This window comes from Canis lupus, chromosome 5 (genome assembly GCF_003254725.2).
Source record: "Canis lupus dingo isolate Sandy chromosome 5, ASM325472v2, whole genome shotgun sequence".
NCBI classification, from domain to species: Eukaryota; Metazoa; Chordata; class Mammalia; order Carnivora; family Canidae; genus Canis; species Canis lupus.
The window spans coordinates 14,467,380-14,492,494 of record NC_064247.1 but is presented as its reverse complement, the minus strand read 5'-3'; the positions used below and the strand labels follow the sequence as shown (position 1 = coordinate 14,492,494).

The following is a 25,115-nucleotide window of genomic DNA, read 5'->3' as shown; positions in this document are numbered from 1 at the left end:
TAAATTTTGACAAATTGCAATTTACCTAATTTTTCTTCAGTTATGTGTGCTTTTGGTATTGTATCCAAGAATTCGTTGCCAAACTCAGGGTTTGTGAAGATTTAACCTTATGGTATCTTATAAAAGTTTTATAGTTAGGTTATATTTAGGTTGATCCATTTGAATTAATTTTTGCATATGGTATGATGTAGGGATCTAACCTTGTTCTTTTGCACATGGCTATCTAGTTGCCTCAGACCATATGTTGAAGAGAATATTTTTTCTCCCATTGACTAGCCTTGGCACCCCTGTTGAAAATTAATTGACCACAGATGTATGAGTTTATTTCTGGACTCTCAATTCTATCCCATTGGTCTGTATGTCTGTCTTTATGCCAACACCACATTGAGTTATTACCGTAGCTTTGTTTAAGTGTTCCTTAAATCAGGAATTGTGAGTTTCCTAGCCTGCCTTTTATTCATTTTGACTAGTTTTACAATTTATGAAAATGGAATCATATAATATGTACTTATAATATGTTTGCTTTCTTCTACTTAATATTATGTTTGTGAGCTACCTTTGAGGGGGCCTGGGTGGCTCAGACAGATAAACGTCTGCCTTCGGTTCAGGTCATCATCTCTGAGTCCTGGGATAGCCCTGCATCGGGCTCCCTGCTCAGCTTCTCCCTCTGCCTCTCCCCTCGGCTCGTGCTCTCTCTCTCTGTCTCTCAAATAAATAAATAAATAAATAAATAAATAAATAAAATCTTTAAAAACCCCTTTGAATGAATAACACATTGAAATGATTTAAAACATTCAAATAAGATGACAAGATTTTTTAAAAAAGATTTTATTTATTTATTCATGAGAGACATAGAAAGAGAGGCAGAGACATAGGCAGAGGGAGAAGCAGGCTCCCTGCAGGGAGTCTGATGTGGGACTCTATCCTAGTACCCTGGGATCATGAGCTGAGCCAAAGGCAGACACTCAACCACTGAGCCACCCAGGCATCCTGGATGACAAGATTGAAATGAAAAGCCAGGTTGTCTCCCAGTCCAGTTCTCCACCTCCCTTCCCCAGAGATAGATGCCCAGTGCTACCAGTATACTGAGCACTTTTGGAGAAAAGTTTTAGGTATAAAAGAGGCCTCAGATTATGTGCCTACCCCCACTCCCCCACAGAGAAGGCAGCACATACTGCATACAGAAGAGAACCCTTTATTAGATTGAACTTTCTAGGTCTTTCCTTGGCTTATCTTCTCCCCATCCACATTATCATTATTCAGTTTATTTTTTAAAGAGTCCAGGGCCGTTACTTTGTGGACTGCCACTCCGTTTTTCTGGTGTTTCCTCATAATTAGATTCAGCATATACATTTTGGGCGATGATATCAAAGAAGTCATGTGGGGCCAAACTCAGCCCATCGTATCAGGAGGCAGCTCATGTCAATTTGAGCTGTTACTGGTGAAATTAATTTTGATTACTTGGTTAAGGTGGAGCCTGCCAGGTTTCTCCACTGCAGAACTGTTGGTTTTTTTTTTTTTTTTACATTGTAATTAATAAGTCATCTTTGGGGAGATTCTTTGGGGCAGTGTACATCTTGTTATTCATCAAACATTCACTTAAAGGTTTTAACATCCTCCAGTGGTTTTTGCCCTGATCAGTGATTACTGTGATGATTGGAAAATGATATGTATGAATTTTTTTTGGACTGTCCTTGAGCTCTGCCCAACTCAAGAGTTAGGCTAGGTCAGTAGTACTGTGAGGTGCCTATTGTGGTGCTCCTGCATGTCTGTGACTCCCAAAGTCTTGCCTGCTGTCTCTAGAAGGCTCAGCTTGTAGTCCAGGGGAAGGGTGAAGACCCACAAAGAGAGAGAGAGATGTGGGGCCCAGAGTGACAGTAGCAGATACACTGAACTTACCTCCTTCTTCTGGCTCCAGAGAAATCAGATGCCCATTGGTAAGGTTGGTGTCATTTTATGTAGCTCCTGTACCTTGAACCCTCTCAGAGATCATCATGCCTTGGTGTTATCTTTGTCCTAAGGCCTTATCAGGTTGTTGGTGTTGTTTTTTGTTTGTTTGTTTTATATCTAGACAGGATAGCTCAATCTTCAGTTTTGAAACAAAATTTGGACTCTCTGCTCTGGAACACCAATTTCTTGAGCAAGTCATTCTCTAAAATGAATCCTAGAGTTAAGAGTTGTTCTTAAGTGGCTTGATGAGGGTATGTCTTTGGGAGTTGAATGAAAGTATAGCTGATATGACATCAGCTTGCTTCTCTATCCTGAATCTTCTCTTCAGGGTGATCTTGTCATGGCCTTTGCTTTGATTCTGAGGCCTCTGCAGGATCTGGTCTTCTCTGAAGTAGGTGTCTAGCTCTTTGATTCTGAAACCAAATGTATGTTCTAGGTTCTTTGGTGTTGCTTTCCATAGCGGGTTTTTGTTTGGAAGCATAACTGAAGTAAGATTTTTGGTTAAATACACGGATGAGAATTTTTAATGGATCCTCGGTGAACTTGGTGTAACTGTGCTTACCATGTGTAGCCACAATCTTGTTTGGAGAGTTGACTTAGCGCATATTGTAAGAGAGTCCTGGGGTCCATCCTAGGATGCAGCTAGCTAGAATGATCTCGTGAAAATGCAAATCTCACTAGTTCTGTGCCCTATCAAAGATCCTTAGATAGCTATCCAATACCTACAGCATCCCCAGCTTTATGTCTCTACCCCCTGGGACCTATGAATTTATACAAACATTCCCTAAACCCTGTCATTTTGATCTTTATTTAGCATGAAAAATATGAGACATGAATAATTTATAGGAGGTCAATATAGCTAATAATATAAAAAAGTATTGTCGTATTCATAGTTTTTGTATCTGTGGATTCTAAAGATATGATTTTTATGTCAGTGGGATATTCAGAATATTTTGACATTAAAAAAGGACAATGGGATATTACTCAGTGATTAAAAGAATTGATCATCAAGCCAAGAAATGACATGGAGGAACCTTATATGCATATTACGAAGTGAAGGAAGCCATTCTAAAAAGGCTACATTGCGCATAATCCTAACTATGTGACATTTCCAAAAAGGCAAAACTATGGAGACAGTACAAAGATTGATGGTTTCTAGGGTTTGATGAATAGATGGGACACAGAGGATTTTAGGGCAGTGAAACTATTGTTTGGTATTACAGTGGTGGAATATGTCTTTGTACACCTGTCAAAACCCATAGAATGTACACAAGAGTGAAGCCTAATGTAAAGTATGGATTCTGGGTGATGAAGATGCGCCGATGTGGGTTCATCCCTTGTAATAAATGTGCTCCTCTGGTGTGGGTGTTGATAATGAGGGAAGCTCTGAATGTGTAGTTGGGCAGAGGGTATATGGAAATCTCTGCTTCTTCTCAGTTTTGCTCTGAACATGAAACTTCTCTAAAAAATTAAGTCCATTAAAAAAAAAAAAAAGGATTCTTACATAAAAAAATGTTGGGAACTCCTCTAGCATTCTGGGTAAAAATCCAGATTCCTTCATGAGCTGGGCCCTCCACAGTTAGGTTTGTTTACTTTTCTGGCCTCATCTCCCACCCTATTCCCTCCTCACAGCAGGGCAGGTTGTGTTCGAGCCAACAGATCTTCTTGTTGGAAGCCACCTTCTTCCTTGCTTGATGCCTTCATCACTCCCTCTCCTATAGGGCTTGTCTTTATCCTTTGTCTCTGCCAACTTTAGGGTCAGCTCAAATGTCTTGCCCATGGTGAGCCTTTCTTGGTGTATTCAGTTCCAGGCAGAAGTGCTATCTCCAAAGCCTTTGACCACTGTCCTTTCAGAGCAATGTTTCTGGCAGATGCAACTGCTTGGGATGTAGTCGCTTATCTATGATTTATGCTTCTTTTTCTCCAGCCAGACTGTTCTTTTATTTAAAGGATCAGCATGGCATGGAGTATGTGATGGTTAATTTCATGTGTCAATTTGGCTGGGCCACAGGATGCTCTGGTAGCTGGTTAAACAAGATTTCTAGGTGCGTCTCTGATGTTTCTGGAAAAGATTAGCCTTTGTTATGAGCTCAATAAAGCAGATGGCCTTCCCACAAGTGGGTGCCATTATAACAAAGACCTGAAAATGCACAAATGGCTTTGCAACTGGAAGGGTTTTGAAGTGCATATGCTGGAAGAGACCCATTTTGTTGCTACGTGGCTCTGAAGAGAAGTTCTGGTGAGAGCTCTGGAAGAAAAGAGGAGAGCTCTAGAGAAAATATCCGTCTTTTTCTAAGATTTCTTTATTTATGAGAGAGAGAGAGAGAGAATGAACAGGGGGAGGGGCAGAGGGAAAGGGAAGAGAAGAGGGAGAGATTATTAAACAGACTCCACACTGAACCAGGAGTTGGATGTGGGGCTCCATCCCGGGATCCTGAGTTCATGAACCGAGCCAAAATCAAGAGTCAAATGCTTAACACACTGAGCCACCCAGGCACCCGGAAATCATCTGTCTTTTTAGAGAATACATAATTGATCAAGTGTAGAATGTTGGTAGAAATATGAGTGGTACAGGCCATTCTAATGAGGCCTCAGATGGGAATGAGGGACATGTTATGTGACTGCGGAGAAAAGGCCATCCTTGTTATAAAGTGGCAGAGAACTTGGCTGAATTGTATTTGTGTTCTAGTATTTTCTAGAAGGTAGGGCTTGGGTGCAATGAAATTGGGGTTAACTGAGGAGATTTCTTAACAAAGGTGGCGTGGTTCCTCCTGACTGCTTACAGTAAAGTACAAGAAGAGGGAAATGACTTGAAGATGGCTCTGGAATTGTGAAGCAAAAAGGAACCAAAACAAAGAAAGACTTAAAAGATTCTGTCTGTCTGTGAAAAAAGAGAATGTGTGTGAAAAAAGAAAATGCTAAGCCTGTGGCAGACTGACCCCTTGATAAGGGAGAGTAGTGTGATGGTGAACCAGGCATTTAATTAGCCACCTCCACAGAAACCAGGAATTGAGATGAGGTTGTGCCAGCAGAAACAATTGTCAGCTGGGAGGAAGGATCCTGAAGGTGATTTAAGAGTCACTGCCTCACTTTCAACAGGGCAGAAGGCCATCCAGCAGAGCTCTGGGGTGTGACCCCCAGCTGGCAGAGGGCCTTGGCATAGGGGGCACCTCACCTCACCAAGCCATTGGGGATGATGCAGTGGGTCTGAAAGGCAGAGCATTCAGCCAAAGAGGATTGTTTTCTGGCCTTAAGATCTCATGGAGTTTGTCCTGTGGGTTTTGGATTTGCCGGAGGCCTGCCCCTCCTTCCTTCTTCCCGTTCCTCCCTTTTGGAACCTGGGGGTGGGGTGGGGGTATCTGTCCTGTGCCTGCCCCACCATTGTATTTGGGAAGTACATCAGAAGCTTGGGTTCAGGGGCTCACCGCTGGAGAGGAGTCTGCCTTGGGAGGGAGCTTACCTCCAGTCTCACCCACATCTGGCTGAGGGGACACATGAGACCATAGGCTACTCCAAAGACTTGAGTGGAGGAGTTTGGGGTTTGCTGGGATGAAATGAATGTGTTTTGTATGTGAGAAGGGCTTGCATTTGGAGGGGAGGCCAGAGGTAGAGTGCTATACTCTGAATATTTGTGTCCTCAATTTTCATGGTTGAAACTTACTCTCCAGTTGTGATGGTACTAGGAGGCGGGGCCTTTGGGAGGTGATTAGGTCATAAGGGTGGAGCCCTGTCTTTGCAGTGCCCTTCTATGAAGAGTCAGGAGGGCTTGCTTCCTCTCTGCCCTCTCTGCCATGGGGACGTACAGTGAGAAGTAGAAACAGCTGAGATGTGGCCCTGATTTAAGGGATGGGGACAGGGAGGCCCAGGTGGTCTAGGTTTGCTTCCTGGCTTGGGAACCAGAGGTGATGCAGGAAATCCAGAGGTTTGGTTCCTTCATGACTTTCTTCTGTTCCTTCCAGCTTCTTCCTTCTAGCTAGGCTGGACCTCTTTTCCCAGCACTTGGCACACCCTTGGGAAGGGGGTCAGGGGGTGGTGGTGAGGGGGGAGCTTAGGCCCTGCAACCCAGAAGACATGCTTTCTTTCCTCCAGGGCAGTCTCGTTTCCTCTTTTCTCCTCCAGCAACTCTTGGTCCTGTGTTACCCTGAGCAACATCTTTCATCCCTCTGGCCTCATAGCATCCTTTGTGAAATGGGCTACGGTCTGATCTGCCCCCCTCAGTGAAAGCATCCACTGGAGCCTGGGTTTATATCTGGAGGCTACACTTTAGGGCCTCCCACATGCTGTGTCCTCTGAGAATAAGCCACCTGCCTGGGCTATTTTCAGACACAGCTGCAGTTGAATAAATCATGATCAGGAAAGGACAGCAGGTGAGCCCGGAGCCAGCTCTCGAGGGTGCTGGGGGTGCGGCCTGGCCCTGGTGCCCTCCCCAGTCCTCCTGCCCACGCTGCTCTGCTCTTGCCGCTCCCAGCCACACTTTCTTCCTTCCCCGGAAGCCAGCCCAGCTTCTCTTCCGCAGGAGGCTTTCCCCAAGTGACTCCACCTGCCTCCACCCTGAGCGACTTGACCCAGTGCCTATTCCACCCACTTAAAAAAAAATGCCAGTTGAGAACCTGCCTGGGGTGTGGTGGGATGCGGGATGGAGGATGGGTAAAGAGGTGTGGTTCTTCACCCCCAGCTGGTTATCCTCTGTGGGGATTTGAAGGCAAGAGCAGAGCCACACAAAGGAAAGCGGTGTACATGTGATAAGATGAGAGCCAGATGGAGCACAGAAGAGGGAAGCAGCACATGGTGTTGGGAAGATGGAGAAGCTAGCAATGGGAGGAGGTGCTGGTTTGGGCTATTCCCTCTGTATCTTCTTTTCTTCCCTTTTTCCTTTCTTCTTTTGATCTCTCAAGCATGCTATTCTGTATCAGATACTCTGCTAGGTGCCAGGGGATACAGATGCACTAATTTTTTCTTTTTAAAGAATTTATTTATTTATGAGAGAGAGAGAGAGAGAAAGAGAAGGAGAGGCAGAGGGGGAGGGAGAAGCAGACTCCCCTCTGAGCAGGGAATCCAATGCAGGCTCCCAGAGATCATGACCTGAGCTGAAGATAGATGCTTAACTGACCGAGCCACCCATGTGCCCCCAGATACACTGATTTTAGTTAATTAACTCAGATATGCAAGAAATGATGCATTTGTTTATTTTCTTGAGAGAGAAGGGCTCTAGGCCTCAATTCTGCTGATTTGGTGGTAAATGCCTCTTTGTTATCCTGGCCCCTTCCTGAGTCAAGGTAATACAAAGTCCCAGGTCTCACATAGAGCCGTGGTGCTGTTGGCAGCTGTCCATCTGTTCTCCATGCTGCTGAGGCTCCTCAGGCCTGCTCTGCTGGGTCCCTGGAGCTCACGCTCAGCGTATAGGAATCTCATGCCTGGTCATCTGTTGGGGAGCTCCTGGGGAGCAGGATGTGCTTCCTGCCCTTTGCCTCTCTAGCTTAGGAGAATCACTTTTTGGTTCTGGAGACTGTGTGCTTCTAAGCATTTCTCCTCCCCCTCATGGATACCTAGCATATTCACTCAGGCGAAAACAGAAGGCAGGAAGAAAAATGTATTAGTTAGTATTATGCACTGCATGGTGTCCCCTAAAAATTCGTATGTTGAAGTCATAACCTTTTGTGTCTCAGAATGACCTTAAAGAGGTAATTAAGTTAAAATGAAGTCTTCAGGGTGGGTCCTAATCCAGTATGACTGGTGTGCTCAAAGGAAGAGATTTGGATCTAGACGTGTATAAACAGAAGACCATGTGAAAACACCAAAAGAATATGGCCATCTATAAGGCCAGGAGAGCAACCTTCAAAGAAAGCAACCCTGCTTGATACTTTGATCTTGGACTTCCAGCCTGTGGAAGTGTGAGAAAATAGGGGTGTCTTGGTGGCTCAGTCAGTTAAGCATCGGCTCTTGATCTCAGCTTAGGTCTTGATCTCAGGGTTGGGAGTTCAGCCTATGTAAAGAAAAGAAAAGAAAAGAAAAGAATGGTGAGGAAATAAAATTTCTGGTCTTTAAGCCACTTGGTAACATTTTGGAATGGCAGCCCTAGCAAACTAATACAGTTGGGATATGTGTTTGGTTGCTATAACAAAGGAACCCAAAATAAAGAGGCTTAAACAAGACTGAAGTTAATTTTTATCTCATGAGCCAGTTTGAGCATGGGCTTCGTAGCTGACAGGGCTGGGGATTCCCACTTCTGGCTTTCTGTTCTCTTACCCCCTGGGATGTTGTTCTTACCCTCATGATCCCAGAGCATTCCTGGTTACGTCCTTAGGTCCACATCTAGCAGAAGCAGAAGGGAGAAGAGGGTCCCCTTCCTTTTAAGGACTAGAACTGGAAGGTGTAGACATCACTTCTCACACGTTCATGGCCACATGTAATCACAAGGGAGGGTGGCAGACGTCTTTACTCTGGATGTCTATGTGCACAGCTAAACTTTGAAGGTTCAGATACTACAAGAAGAAGAGGATAATGACTTTTGGGGGACAGCCAGCAGCCTCTGCCCTCCCAGAAGTGGGGAAGAACAGGAATCATGAATCTACTAGAATAGAAGAGAAGGGGGAAGGGGGAGAGGGCAAGGAGGATCTAAAACATTAATATCAAAAATTACCTGCCACATGGAGCATAGTAAGACCTGTGCAGAGACTGCCCAGACATTGCTCCCAAATGCTCACCATTTCTAGAGAACAGCCTTTAAAAATAAGCAACTATCACACAGCATGACAATACACAGTGGCAGTTAAATGGACATTATTACAATTATAGCCTACACCCAACATCACAGAGGGCAACAGTAATAACAAATAATAGATGGGAAGGTGGAAACTGAATTGATAGAATTCATCTTGGAACAGGATGCTCAATATTTAATTTTAAATCATTTGGGCTCTACAGCATAACTCCTACAAACCTTTAGTCAAATCTACTAACTATATAAAGGCCTGTGTGTGAGAATCACACATGGGTCATTTTTGTGCAGAACGGAGAGGACACTGCACCTGTTTATTGGTCACGTCAGGTGAAGCAGGACTGAAGTGAGGGTGGCCAGAGAAACTACTCCTGCGCATCCCCCAGAGAATTCCAGAGAGCCTGTGGTGGAGGTGGGGTTGGGATTTCTGCCAATGTTGCTGAATTTCGAAGATCGAAGCCATGCCTGGATTATAACCATAGTGACGGGAACCAGTTTCAATATGCTTCTAGAGGATATTTCCCTCCGCCTGGAGGAGTCAAAGAAAGTACAGAGAGGGGACTAATTTAGGATTGCCTGGAAGGTGGAGAAGAAAGGCCTAGTGATCTCAGCCAAGGGAAGAGGTTTGGTTAGGAGGCACCAGAAAGCAGGAGTCATGTGATTGCAGCCGGGCTTTCAGAATGTGATGAGGTCTGGAATTTGCTCTGTGGATGTGTCATGGCCTCTCCTCCTCTGCTCACTAAAGACGCTTGTGTCTGTTTTGGAGGATCTTCTTGATCTGCCCTCCATTGGTGATGGCTGCCTCTGCCAACTTGGTTCCTGTGGTTGGGCTTGTGAGGCAAAACACTGCTGAGAAGGGGAGAGAGGGGGTAGGAAGAGACAGAGAAGCCAGGATGGCAACGTGCATTGGGAAGGGCTGGGATTCAGTCTCAGGAGATGTTGGGGAGGCCTTCTGATTAGTACCCCTCTTCCTTGCCTAAATCCTGGAACAGCGAAAATGAAGATGAGGTGTCAGGCAGATGGAGATAAACTTTTTTTTTCTTTTTAAAAATGATTTTATTTATTTATTCATGAGAGACACACACAGAGAGAGGCAGAGACATAGGCGGAGGGAGAAGCAGCCTCCCTGCAGGGAGCCTGATGTGGGACTCAATCCCAGGACCCCGGGATCTCTACCTGAGTTGAAGGCAGACTTAACTACTGAGCCACCCTGGGGCCTCGAGATGAACTTTCACAATACAAAGGAGCTGTTGTTGGAAATTGCAACTTTATTTATTTTTTAAATATTTATATATTAATTTTACAGAGAGAACATGCACATGCATGCACCCAAGTAGGGGAGGGGCAGCGGGAGAGAATCTTCAAGCAGACTCCCTGTTGAGTGCAGAGCCCAAGGGGGAGCTTGATCTCATGACACATGAGATAATGACCCATGAGATCACAACCTGAGCCGAAACCAAGAGTCAGACGCTTAACCGACTGAGCCACTGAGGTGTCCCAGAGACTGTGACTTTCTGTGTGGGCTTCCTAACACTAAGTTGCAGAGGAAGACCTGTCCACTTATACACCCAGTCCCAGGCAATGCTGGGCAGATCCCTTATAAAACTTCCAGCAAGGAGGACACAGTAAGAGATGCACCTGGGAAGGCTGTTTGATTTGAGGAGAAAGGGAAGAAGAAACGTGAAGGCCACGCATGCCAGGTGTACCTTCCCAAATCACCAGTCAGATGAGTTCCTCCATCTCTCTTGGGGAGGAGTGTGTGTGAGGGTGGAAGGGGGCCTGGAGGGTGGTGTTGTGGGACCCCTCTCACATGGAAGGAGCTTCAGGATGGGGAAGAGGCCTTTCTTTTAATGACGCTTTGGGCTTAGAGCCATGAAGCCTCTGAGCAGCCAAGAGGGGGGTGTGCTTGCCCTGTCTGGAGTGGTGTTCACAGTCTCACTTAGCTTTGTATTCCCAGCACCTAGCACCATGCCTGGAAAATGGTAGGCGCTCAATACATAGTTTTCGAAGGATAGAAGAGAGGAAGGAAGGCAGACATTGCCTCAGAGAAGGAGCGGAATCAGAGATCTCACCCTGGTCAGCCCTTGCCTCCCTGTTAACCTGTAATTCACATAGAGATTCAGGGGATCTAATCCACATAGAGATGCAGGGGAGAAGCTCATGTCTTTCTTCAGGATCACGAGGGAGGTGGGTACACCCTTTACCTTTGTTACTTCCCCATGTTTCCCGAGGTGCAAACCAATTCAGTTGGTTGTGACCATAATTAGAAAAATAAAGTAGACGATCACAGTACAGGATAAAATGGACAGAAAATATGAAAGGACATTATATGTAATAAGGTAGGGGTTGCTTTATGAAAATTGGGTGTGTGTGTATTTGTATTGGTTTGTTATGTAAATTGTATGTTTTACTATGAATTGCAGTAAAAAATTTTCAAAAAAACAATGACTTCCTCCATTTAGCAAAAGTGAATTTTAACTTCTCCCTCTTTTCCTGAAAGGAAGTGAATTCAAATAGTGTGGTATATTTAATTGAGGGATGGGGAAAGAGGAGAGCACTTTGGCCTCAACATGACAAGCTTGTTTGTCTGCTTCTTGGGGCTTATGGCTCAAGAGCCTTAACTGGGTGGTGTTTTTACAGTAGCATATGTCCAGAGGGATGAAATAAAACAGTACTCGTACTTGAACAAGTGGCTAGCATTGTGTCTCCACACCATTGCCAGAGCCGGAAACCCCAGAGCACTGTGATGAGTTTGACTTTCCTCTTTTCCTGCGTGTGGAACTGGTTCATGAAATCTTGGTGCTGGCTATTATGGTGAATGTTACAGTAGTAATGGTATCAGCAGTACTCACAAGCCTGTGGGATGTGTTGAGTTCTTTTTAGCTTTGAAAGTTTTTCCCACCTGTCTTTTCATTTAATTCTCCAACAACCCTGGGAGCAGTCTGTCAGGTAAGGTTATGCCCATTTTATTTTAGAAGAAACAGGCGCAGACTGTTCAGAAAGAATTGCTAATAGGGACTCAGATATTTGTATGCCAGTGCTCGCTGCAGCATTGGCAGTAGCCAAAAGGTCCAAACAGCTCAAGGGTCCAGAAACAGATGAACAAATGAGATGTAGTATATACATGCAATGAGATATCACTGTACTGTATAAGGAGTTTTGATATGTGTAAATCTTGAAAGCATGCTAAGTGAAGGAAGCAAGACACAAAAGGACAAATATTGTATGATTTAATTTAATATGAAATATCTCAGGCACTTGGATGGTCCAGTTGGTTAAGTATCCAACTCTTGGTTTCTGCTCAGGTCATGGTTTCAGGTCATGAGATCAGGCCCCGCATTGGGCTCTGCACTGAACGTGGAACCTGCTTGAGATTCTTTCCCCTCTTAGCCCCCTGCTTGCACAAGCTTGCTCTCTCTCTAAAAAAAAAAAAAAAAAAAAAAAAATTATATATATATATCTGGAAAAGGTAAATTCATAGAGACAGAAATTACATTAGCAGACCCTGGGATGGGGATGGGGAGCTATTACTTAATGGATTCAGAAATTCTGTTTGGGGGCATGAAAAAGTTTTGGGAATAGATAGTGGTGATGGATGTACAACATTGTGAGTGTACTCACAATGCCCCTGAATTGTACCCTTAAAATGCTGAAAATGGCAAACTTTATATTATATGTATTTTTACTACAATAAAAATGTATTTAAAAAAGTGGATCAGAGGCATAAATATAAAGCCCCAATCTGTAAAACTTGAAGAAGAAAACTAAGAACACTGTTTTGTCCTTGAGCTAGGTGAAGATTTCTTAGATATGAGACCAAAAGTATGATCTGTCAAAGAAAAAATTAATAAATTGGACTTCTTCAAAATTAAAAACTTCTGCTCTTCAAAAGAAAATGTTAATAATGCCCATCCACTGATGACACAGTGATAGATCCATACACTGGAAAATTATTTGGGAATAAGGAGCAAGGTGCTGATGCATATTACAACATGGAGATCCCTTGGAAGATTTATGCAAAATGAAAGAAACCAGTCAGAACCACATATTGAATAATTCCTTTTCTGCTAAATATAAAAACGCAAATTTTATATCAATTAATGGTTGCTTGTGGTTGGGGGAGGGAAGGGAAAATGGGATTTACCACTAATGACTATGGGGTTTCTTTTTTTTTTTTTTTTAAAGATTTTATTTATTTATTCATAGAGACACAGCTAGAGAGAGAGGCAGAGACCCAGGCAGAGGGAGGAGCAGGCTCCATGCAGGGAGCCCGACGTGGGACTCGATCCAGGGTCTCCAGGATCACGCCCTGAGCTGCAGGCGGCGCTAAACCGCTGCGCCACCAGGGCTGCCCTGGGGTTTCTTTTTTAAGGGAAAAAATGCTCTGAGATTGTGATGATGCCTGCAGAACTCTGTTATATACTGAAACACACTGAATTGTATACTGTAAATGAGTAAATTGGATGATGTGAATTATACCTCAATAAAGTTGTTTAAAAAAGAATGCTTAGGAGATGAGAAGATAAGCCACAGACTGGGAGACAACGTCTGCAAATCACTTATCTGATGAAGAACTTGTATCTAGAATCTAAAACTCTCAAACACAATAACAAGGAAACAAACAGCTCAATTAAAAATATGTGCAAAAGATTTGAACAATTGCTTCACCAAAGAAGATATATAGATAATCAACATAGGATGCTTGATATCATTAATCATTGGGCAGGTGCAAATTAAAACCACAGTGAGATACCACGCAAACCTATTAGAGGAGCAAAAATGAAACAAAATCCCGAGTGCTGATGAGGATACAGAGCAATGGAAATGCATATATTGCTGATGGGAGTGCAAAATGGTAGAGCTGCTTCGGAAAACAATTCAGCAGTTTTATTAAAGTTCAGTGTACACTCACCAGATAATGCAGGAATTCCACCCCAAGTGTGTGCCTAAGTGAGATAAAAAACTTAGGTTCACCTATTGTGAACTATGGGGCTTTGGGTGATGATAATGTGTCCATGTGGGTTCATTGGTTGTAACAACTGTACCACTGTGATGGGGGATGTTGCTCATGGGCGAGGCTGTGCATGTGTAGGGGCAGGTTGGGGGGAATTTCTGTCCTTCCTGCTCAATTCTGCTGTGAACCTAAAACTGCTCTTTAAGTCTTAAAAAACCCCAAACCCAACTTATGTTCACATTAGAGAGGGGAGGGTGGTGAGGGGCAGAGGGAGTAGAGGGAGAGAGAGTCCTAAGCAGGCCCCAGGTGCCACGTGGAACGGACGTGGGGCTCGATCCTACAACCCTGAGATCATGACCTGAGCTAAAATCGAGAGTCGAATGCTTAACAACCAAGCCACCCAGGTGCCCCTTTATGTGATTGTTGATAGTGGCTTTGTTTTTAATTGCCCCAAGCTGGAAACAATCCAGATGTCCCTCAACAAAGAAAACTGTAACCAGTGGATAAACCAAAAATGGACACATGCATATAATGGAACAGTACTGGATGATAAGACAAGAACTGCTGATATGGGCAATAATGTGGGTTTGGTCTCAAATGCATTATGACAAAGAAAAGAAGCCCTCCTCAAATAGCTATGATGACTTTTTATGACATTTTGGAAAAGGCAAAGCTCTGGGGGCAGAGAACAGATACTGATTGCCAGGAGGTTTCTAGGGATAAGATTGACCACTAAGAGGACCAACAAGAAGTATTTGGATGAAAATGCTCTATCTTGAGTATGGTATGACTTCCCGTGTTTTCAGGATACCTAGAATGTTATACCTAAACAGGGTGAATGTAACTTATACCTCAATAAACCTGACTTAAAACAGGTTCATCAAAAGACAAAGCATTGTACACCTGTTATTCACGATAGCCAAAGGTGGTAATAACCCAAGTGTCCATCAATGGATGAATGGATAAACAAAATGTGGTATATTCCTACGATGGTAATCATGTAGTGGGGCAGATGAATGAAGTGAGGTATGTTCACCATGGATAAATTTTGGTAAAAATGTGAAAAAGCAGATCACACAGGACTACGTACAGTATGATACCCTTTTTGTAAAATCCAGAATCAAACAGAACGGAAGAGTACATTGTTACACATATTTGCAATAAAAATTGAGGAAATGGCAAGCACAAAATTCAGGTTAGGGTTGCTTCTGGTAGGAGTGAGGGGAATCAGGACGATGCAATGGGAAGGAGCTCCATAGATCAGTATAAGTTACTGTAACTGTAGTTCTTGGGTAACAGGCAAGTGGCAATAATACCTATGTTACTACAATAAACAAAGAGGCACGCATGAATCAGCAATAGTATATTATTAAATGGGATTATGACTAATTTGATCATACCTGATTCTCCTACAAAACCCCAAAAACCTCAATAGAGGATGTGATTTAGAAGTGCACAGTGCACAGTGAATGTGCACCCCTAAGACAGGTCCTGTTTCATGTGACAAAGGGCAGGCTACAATGAGGGTGGCTTTATAGAAAGTCCCTCTCATAGACTCTCCATGGGAGGATTGGAGTGGGGGACCAGCCTGATTCTCTATTCTCTATGTGGAAGCATGTGCCTCTTTGCTGGCAGTTGTACCTCTATGGCCCAGAGCTCAGACAACTCTCTTTTCTTGCTGGTGCCACACTCTAAACCAAGCTCACTGGAAATATCTCCATATCACCCCAGAGGTTTCTTTTTCTTTTTTTTTTTTTCAAATAGACGATTCTTTAGAGCAGTTTTAGGTTCACAGCTAAATTGAACAGGAGGAGGAGAGATTTCCCATATATCTCTTATCTCCCACTCCCCCCCACCACAGCCTCTCCCCATTATCAACATCTCCTATCAGAGTGGTACATGTGTTATAATTGGTGAACCACATTGACACGTCATTGTCACCCAGAGTCCGTAGTTCATATTAGGATTCACTTTTGGTGGTGTATATCCTATAGGTTTTGAAAAATGCAATGACATGTATCCACTATTGTAGTATTGTATGTAATAGTGTCACTGCCCTAACAATGGTCTGTGCCGTCTCTTCACTCCCCCCTTTTCTTGCCCCCACAACTACTAATCTTTTTATTGTCTCCATAGTTTTACCTTTGACCTTAGATGGTCATATAGTTGGGATCATACCATGTGTAGCCTTTTTAGATTGGCTCCTTTCACTTAGCTGTATGCATCTACGTTTCTTCCATGTCTTTTCACAGCTGTATAATTTCTTTCTTTTTTAGGGCTGAATAAAATTCTATTGCCTGAATGTACCAAAATTTAGTTATCTACTTATGTACTGGTGGACATCTTTGGTGCTTCCAAGTTTTGGCAATTATGAATAAAGCTGCTGTTAACATCTATGTGCAGGTATTGGTGTGGACATAAGTCTTCACCTCCTTTGGTAAATAACAAGGGGCATGAGTGCTGGATCAATACATAAGAATTTGTTTTGTTTTTTAAGAAACTGCCAAACTGTCTTACATAGTGGCTGCACCGTTTTGCATTCCCACTAGCGATGTCTGAGTGTTCCTATTGCTCCACATCCTTCCCAGAATTTGGCAAGGTCAGCATTCCAGACTTCGGGCATACTAATGATGTATAGCGGGTATCTCATTGTTGTTTTACTTTGCATTTCCCTGGTGACATGTGATGTGGAGCATCTTCTCGTATGCTGGTTTGCTTCTCGTATGCTGATTTGCTAAGATTTGCCCATCTTCTTCGGTGAGGCATCTGATAAAGTCTTTGGCCCATATCTAATTGGGTTGTTTGTTCTTGTATTGTTGCATTTCAGGAGTTCTTTGCATATTTTGAATAACATCCCTTTATCAGATGTGTTTTTTGCAAATATTTTCTCCCCTCTTTATGGCTTGTCTTCTCAAGAGAATGAGAAGATATTATAGAGCAGATACTTTTTAATGATATTCAGCTTTCAATTATTTCTTTCATGGATCACGCCTTTGGTGTTGTATCTAAAAAGTCATTGCCATACCCAACACCCTGTGCTTTCTTTCTTTCTTTTTTTTTTTTTCACCCTGTGCTTTCTTTAGGTGACTTTTCATTATTTCCTACCAAGGGGATTATTTCCTACTTGTGATTGTCTAGTTAGCTTTGGATTCTAAGGATGAGGTGTCTCATCCTTCTTGAGCTTACTAGTTTGCTCTGAAGTCAACACAAAGGGCGCAAATCCCATAGAAAATCATGATAGAACAGCAACATACCACGTGTGTGAATGGTCCAACATAGCCAGTTTCCCCCAGCGTGGAGCAGATCACTTATTCTTCTGTTGAACACCAGACAAGATAATTGTCTTATAATAGGTGCCACATTTGAAAGATATTTATTTTTAAACATCACAGTGATGCTTAGCTCATCAGGATACTCAGACTATGAGAGGCACACAATGAGAGCAGAGTCAGGTCTCTGGTCTCACAGACTCCCTGTGGGGCAAACACTTACTGGGTGGGATGGTGAGCATAATTGCCCATACTGCATGCTTTTGCACTTTGCCCTCTGGTGGAGCTCAGAGATTTGAATTTATGTAAGGTAAGTGCTTATATGATAGACTCTTTTGTATTTACCTTTGGAGTTTCTGGCTATGACTAGACACTGGTTTCCCTTCTGAGTTTTATAAAGCTCCAAGGGAACATGGTGAGAATGTCTCCGAGGAGCTTTGTGTACAAACCGCAAGGGGCAAAGGTGGGCCTGCCACCTTCCTGAAGGTACAGATCTGAAGCTGGATCAGAAAATGAAATCAATGCCAGGGACTAGATCAGTATACTCTCAGGACACATGGGAGATCATGGGTGGGTGGAAGTGGGATGCGGAAAGAAGTTAGAGAGGAGAGGGAAGAGCCCAGGAGAGGCTGTGTCCAGGTCACCAGGAGAAGAAAATGGGGGTGTTAACAGCACCAGTGGTGTCCAGGCCGGGAGGCTGGGGACAGTTCCTGAGTTGGCAACCAGGGGGTTACTGGAGAACATGACAGGGGCAGTTTTAGAATATCAGTGGGGTTGAAGACTGCAGGTCGGAGCAAGTCAATGGGAACTATAAACAGCTCATTTCCTGGCAAGGTTAGGTTAAGAAGGAGAGTAGAGTGATAAGGGACAGTGGTGACAAGCAAAGCGGGGGGGGGGGGGGAGACTTATGTCCTCTGTCTGGTACCCTGACAGGATCCTAATTAACATCAAAGAAATGAACGAGTAAACATATGAAGGTCTAATGGTGAAGGGAAGGAGCCAGTGGAAAATATTAAAAGATGGGGGAGGAGTTTAAAAGCAGGCAAGGGGTGGCATTTCAGAAGAGAAACTGTTGGAGTTACAGTCTTGTCCAATGTCCGGGTCTCTAGAGCTGGGAGGTCCCAGGTGGGGCTGGACAGGAAAGCTGGGGTCTGAACTGTAATCGAGGAAGACTGCTGAGATAGAGCCCTGTGAGGTGTAGCAGAGTGGGGTGTGAATGGTCAGTGTGACCAATCTAGTCCTAGCCAGAAACTCCAAAGGCAGAACAGGGAGTGGGGTACCTGGGGAGCCAATCTGGAGGTACAGGACATGGAAGATGAAGAGTGAGGGGGTATTGGAGGTGTGAGGTTGAGCAGGTGCCTGCTGGCAGCTGGGGGATGGCTTCGCAGATCAGTGTCTTCCCTGAGATATCTCCCTGCAGGACTGTCCTTCTGCTTACTTGCCTGGAGCCTTCTGTGGGGACTTTTGCTAAGCCCAGGGATTGATGAGCCAGAGCACTTATGCCATCTGGGAAGGTTTGGGGCCCCAAATAGTCTCTCTCGCCTTCCCCTATACTGTCAGAGATTATACCAGCCATTCAGAAGATAAGTGTGTATTTTCTTAATCTGCACAAGGATCTTATAATTTATTGATCACATTGGGGTACTTTTGAGTGAAAAGAGATGTTATTAATAATTATGCCAGGAGAACAGGTATAAACTGGAGCTGCCCCAGGAAAACTGGAATGTATACGGTTATATCCTGCCTATAATCCCCTATATCAGATTCTCTGATAAAAGCTAGATTTGAAGCTCAAGAAAGGAATGAGGACACGGCCAATGGACAAGAGGGGATGCCACACCTGTCTCAGTGGCCTGCTTGCCAATAAAGCATGGCCCAGTGGGATCAAACTCCAGTGCATCATGTTAGCCACAGAGGAGCAAGGTGTGGGAAGGTTTTCTGTTGCGTTTGCTGCTTAGGGAATGAAAGTAGGATGCAGAGAAAGCCTGTGGAATAGTTGTTTCTCCAATACCACCACCCAATATGGGGCTTGTTTCCTTCCACCTGTGGTGTGTGTGAGCTATTCACTCTTCCCGCCCCCCCCCGCCCCCCCCCCCACTCTGCAGAGGTTGGCTTCAGAAAACAGGCCTCTATCTCAGGCATCATAGGTTGAGAGGAAGGAGCTAGGATCACAATGTTTAATGTTTAAGGAATCCAAAAAAGAAAAACTGTGCAGGGATGTGGGGAAATTGGAACCCTGGTGGTAGGAATGCAAACTGGTGTAGCCAGCTATGGAAAACAATATGGAGGTTCCTCAAAAAATTAAAAATAGATCCAACAGTCCCAATCCTGGGTATATATCCAGAGGAAATAAAATAGGATCTCAAAGAGATCTTGTGCTCCCATGTTCATTTCAGCATTATTCACAGTAGCCAAGGTGTGGAGACAACCTAAGTGTCCAGCAACAGATGAATGTAGAATGAAAATGTGTTATATACGTAGAATGGGCTATTACAGAGCCCTTAGAAAGAAGGGAATTTTGCACTCAGCTATAACATGGGTGAACCTGGAGGATGCTATCCTAAGTGAAATAAGCCAGTCACAGAAAGACAAATACTGCACGATTCCACTTATATGACCTATCAGAAGTAGTCAGACTCAGAGACAAGGAGTAGAATGGTGGTAGCCCGGGATTGAAGGGAGAGGGAAACAAAGAGTTACTAACCCAGGAACATAAGTTATGTTATGCAGGCTAAGTTCTAGTGATCCGCTGTATGAAATGGACATCAATACAGTCAATAATAGTGTACACTCAAAATTTTGTTGAGAGGGTAGATCTATGTGAGGGGCACCTGGGTGGCTCAGTCAGTTAAACACCTGCCTTCGGCTCAGGTCATGATCCCAGGGTCCTGGGATCGAGCCCTGTGTTGGGCTCCCTGCTCAGCGGGGAGCCTGCTACTCCCTCTGCCTCTGCCCCTCTGCCTGGTCATGTGCTCTCTCATAAATAAATAAATAAATAAATAAATAAATAAATAAATAAATAAATAACTTTAGAAAAAGGGTAGATTGATGTGAAGTGTTCTTAACAAAATAAAATTTAAAAAAATTATGCAAAGAAAAAACTGGAAAGAAACACAGAAATGCTAACGGCATTGTAAACCTTTAGGTGACTTAAAATGAGTATACTTTTTGGTGCTTTCAATTATAAATAAATGAGTATTATTATATTTTTTAAATATTTATTTGCGAGAGAGAGAGAATGTGAGTGGGACAGGGGAGAGGGTGAGGGAGGGGGAGAATCTCAAGCAGACTCCCTGCTGAGCGTGGAGCCTGACGTGGGGCTCCGTCCCGGACTCTGAGATTGTGACCTGAACTGAAATCAAAGGTTGGACGCTTAACCGACTGAGCTACCCAGACGCCTCAAGTGACTATGATTTTTATGTTGGAAACATTTTTTTTTAATTCCTGCATTTGTTACTTTTGAGTAGTCTAAACTCCTTTAGACAGTTCTTAGAAAAGCACCCTCTCCTGCTGAATTGTCCCCACTTTTCCAGGAGGATATTTGTCTGTGTTACTCACTGGGCTGTGACTGCTGTATGTCTTCATCATCTTGGTAGCTCAGTACTTAGCACAGAGCAGGAGGTCTTATTTGCTGAGAGAAAGCTCAGTGCATGGCACTTGGTGTCCATCACGTGCAACCAGATGAGTATACCCTTCATTCTTTGGAGGAGAATATTTGGGGAGAGTGCCCTCCACCCCCATCCCCAGGAGTGCTCTTTATGTTGCAAAATGACAGAAGACCTGTCCCAATGTGGCTTAGGCAAGAAAGACAATTTGTTCGCTCATGTAACTGAATAATCCAGGGATTATGTTAACTTCAGGTGCTGGGGCTCTGATTACCTAATAGGGACCCAGGGTCTCTTTCCCTTAGGGAGGAGGATGTATTGAGAGACCATTACTGGAGGAGAAAGATGCTGGGCAACCAAAAAAAAAAAAAAATGAGGAAAATCCTCCACTTGGATGTGACAATAGATAATAGGGACATTATAGATAATAGGGACAAACTTAGCCAGCACGTCTCAGCAAGGCCAGGGCACAGAGCTTGACAGGAGAGTTCTGGTCTGGGTAGCTCCTGGGGTGGTTGCTTTGAGTGGGGCATGGATGGCAGAGCTGGAACAGCACAGATGGGGCAAACTTGAAGGTTAGGTTAGTTGGGGAAAAAATGGACATTGAATTAATTTACACATTCATTTATTCAGTAGTATTTAGAAGACCCAGGCTATGCCACACATTGACAAACTAGTAGTCACTAGGGTTCCTGTCCCTGCCCTTGCCAACAGCTTCTTGTGTGAACTTAGATCGTGTGCCCTCTGGGCTTCTGTAAGAGTGAGGGTGTTGGATTTGTGCATAGGGCTGACACATCTTAGGGACCAGGCAGGCAGAAACTGTTAGGTGATTGAACCAGGCAGAGTGGCCATGGAGCAGGGTGGGGACTTGTGTGACACTGCAGAGCATACCCCTAACATGGCAGCCTCCTCCCCAAGCCTGTCCAATGTTGCTAGCAAATATATTGCCAGATCTTCTGGGTTTTTTTCCAAGAAAAACAAAAATCTATATTTTTATATATAATCTGATTTTGACATATTAATAAAATTTTAAGTGGCTGTAGAGGCCAAAAGAAACATGTGTGAGGGCTACTCTGCTTCCTCCAACCAGATGGTCTGTAAGGCCCTTGTGGCTCAATTGTTTGGTAGTGCCTCCTAGCAGAGGGAGGTAGGTAGTGGGCAAAAGAAAAAAAAACATAACAAAATGCTATATTAATAAATACATGTAGACCTGGGATCGTCTGTAATCCTTCCTTCCACGTCCCCTACATGCTGCCTAGTGGCCTGGCAGCTGAACCAGTCTCTGCCCATGTCCTAATGGTGGGCAGGGATATCTAGAAGGTGTTGTCCACAGTGATTTGACTCTTCTGGGAAGGAAATCTCCCAAAGGGTAAGCTACTTCACCATCATCTATCTGTCCATCCATCCATCCATCCATCTACCCACTGACCATTAGTTTACAAATTGTTGAATGTCACTTTATGCTTCGTGCTGAGCTAGGCATTGTGGACCTTTCCTCAGTTAGTGACACTTTTACTCAGGGGTCCCAAGCTGCTGCTTAGAATACAGATTCTCCTGTTGACTGGTGGAACCCAAGGGAGAAAGGTGATTTTTTTCTAAAGTACATTATAAGAATTCTTTTGTTAACACCCCAGATACATCTTTTAGTCAGAGGCTCAGCACTTAGGAGCATTCAGGGCATAGGCTCCTTATCTAAAGACTCAATAATTTAAAGAGTCTTCCAGCTTGCAGTTCCTCCTTAATATATTACAAAGTATATTTTCGGTACTTCTCCAGCCCTCTGGAAAGGTCAGCATATGGGTGTGGGGCCATAGAGAATATGCCCTGCCTGGCACTTAGGAGCTTTGAAGGATGATGTCAGAGTTCACAGTAGCCTCAAGTACCTGGCTGACTTGCCAAACCCTCCCTCCATTTATTTCATTAAGCATTTCACTGAGTAAGGAGGTTCTGGAAGTATATCAAGTCCCGGTAGCAGCCTCCCTCTGGCAGGGGAAAGCTCAGTATCCCTACTCACAGGTCACTTCTGGCTTTACTGGTCCCATGTCCAGGGGGGGAGGTTGGGGGGGGGTTGGAGGGATGGACCCTGCTTACCTTGGAGAGCACAAGTCTTGAGTCCAGTAGGGGACACGTGGAGCTCTCACTTTTCTTCCCCTATGTGTGCTGCCCAGGGCCGGGAGACCCTGAGTTAATCTCCTGCAGTGGGGATGGTCCTGAGCTGTGGAGGTCCACACTGCTGTCTGAGCTGTGGCTGACCATGGCCATCACTCCCCAGGGCTTCATCGGAGCTTGTCAGAGCCAGCACCCACGTGAGTGCCGGACAGCTGGGCCTGGCCGCCTGTGCCTGCTGGTAGCTCTTAGCAGAGCTTCCTGAGCCAGTGTCAGGAGTGAGCTCCAGATATGCTGAGGTGTTGACTTCCTCAGCTGGGTGGAGCCCAGGGCCTCTCAGCTCCTGGGCCTTTTACTTTTACCTTCAGCTCTGAGCAGCTTTGTTTACTCCAGAGAGCCCCCAAACGTTACTTTGTCCTGACATGAAACAGTTTGGGAAATAATCTTCCTGGTTGTGGATAAGCAGGTAGCAGCTGAGTATCTGATCCCACTGAGGCTGGCCTGGTAAGGATCTGGGCCAAGCACCGGTCTAGATCAGAGATTCTCAAGTCTCACTGGGTGTGAGAATCTTTTGAGGGAGCTTCTTGAAGATGCAGAGTGCTAGCCTCAGTCTCTGCCTCCAGAGGGTGTGATCCTCAGAGTCTGAGATGGGATGGAGCAGCAGTCTTCTACTCTACCACTGCTGGTTTGGGACCCCCACTTTGAGCAGATCTGGCTTGGATGCTCATTTGGTTCTTCTGCTTCTTCCCGAGGCCCTTCTTGTCTGTCCCCGGGGCTACAGAGCTGAAAAATGACACTTTTTGAGATTAAACAAACAATTACGAGGCAGTGTGGGGAGTGCCAGCTCCCAGCAAGCACAGAGTGTTCTGGGAGGTCCAGAGAGATGGCCACTTCACCCTGGGGAGATGGGGGGCGGGTGGTGTTTCCCAGGCAAGGCAACTCCCTGCTGGTCTTAAAGGACGAGGAGTTTTCTGGACAGAGAGGAGAGGAAGCTGAATGTACAGAAGCTATAGGGAGGAACATCTCAGCTTGTGGAGCAAGCCTGGCCATTCCATCTGGGTAAGGGAGAAGGTGGGCTGGGGCAGTTTGAGGATGGTCTTGAACACCATCCTGTGGAGAGTGGATTTTGTCTGGAGTGCAGTGAGGAGGTACGGACTGGTGAGATCAGATTTGCATTTGTGGGAGCAGGTAGGAAGGCATGGGGCAGAGGCACTGAAGGTAGGCCGACCCAGGCTCCAAACACAGCTCTGTCTCTAGTGGTGTTAAGACTTGGGCAGGTTTGGTGCGCCTGGGGGGCTCAATCTTAAGTGTATGATTCTTTGTTTCAGCTCAGGCTGTGATCTTAGGGTCCTTGAGATTGAGCCCCACATTGGCGTTCACACTCAGTATAGAGTCTGCTTAAGATTCAATCCCTTGCCCTCACCATCTCTCTCCCTCAAATAAGTAAAAAATATTTTTAAAAATCTAAAAAAAAAAAAAAAAAAAGAAAAAAAAAGACTTGGGCGGGTTTCTTATGCTCTTTGAGCCTCAGTTTACCTCATAAATAAAAATAGATGTAATGTGCAGAGTCATCAGAAGATTAAATGGACTGGCACATGAGACAGTGCTTTGGCATAGTGCCTGGCACCTAAGCTTCCAATAAAATAATGTCCCCACATTCCCTAGCTATATGACTGTGGTAGCCAGGGGAGGGTGGACAGGGCGGTGGCAGGGGCAGAATCTCTGGGCACGAGCTGGGGGGAGACTGCATTACCAAGTCATGAATACCAAGTGGGATGGAGGACTGGGGGCCATTGTGGGGACAACTGGAGCATCAGGTCCTATGGCACAGACTCCAGGTCAGGTACCTCCTCGGCATGGAGAGGTAGAGGGGAACAGGGGCTAGATTCAAGGGGACCTGGGAGGGGGGTGGCATGAGAAGAGAGGTCTAAGACAAAACTCTGGAGAACAGCATACTTGAGGGGCTGACTGAGGAGAAGAGTCTGAAAAGGAGTTAGAAAAGGAGTGTCCAGAGAAGCAGGAAGAAAGGCTGGAGAGGCCTGTCATGGAGGCCAAGGAAGGGGTGGCAGTTACTGGCCCTGCACCCCTCAGAGAGGGCGGAAAGATGGGGACGGTGCCATGAAGGCCATGGTCCTCTTCCTGAGAATGGGGGGAACAGCAGAGACTGGAGCTGAGGAGCTCACACACAGTGACCATTCCCTGGAGAAATGCCCCTGGGCCAGTCTTCTAGAAGATTCAGGGTCAGGGGAGTTGCTGAGGAGCCTTTGTCCTGAGAGATGCTTGGATGTAGGGAGGAGGAAGGAGAGGAGGGAAGACACAGAAGGCTGTGTGGGTGGGGCCAGCAGGGGGCTCCTGTAGGTCACCTGGGGCCCTGATGGCCTGTGAAGGAGAGGTGACCAGAGCTGGGCCTGGGAGGAAGGGAAAGAATCCAGCAGGTGGGACAAAAGGTGGGCAGAGTGAGGGTGAGGAGGGGAAAGCAGGAAGGAAGGTGTGGAGGAGCTCAGTGGCCTGGA

The 25,115-nt window shown here is 44.9% G+C and overlaps 1 long non-coding RNA gene across 1 annotated transcript; it reads right to left on the bottom strand.

The window, feature by feature from the left end:
* Positions 1-11,881: 11,881 nt before the first annotated feature.
* Positions 11,882-23,458, bottom strand: LOC112671200 (uncharacterized). The gene is made up of 2 exons (XR_007410634.1): positions 22,588-23,458; positions 11,882-12,087 (listed from the first exon to the last, which is right to left on the bottom strand). It is a non-coding gene; the product is annotated as an uncharacterized LOC112671200 (long non-coding RNA).
* Positions 23,459-25,115: the final 1,657 nt, after the last annotated feature.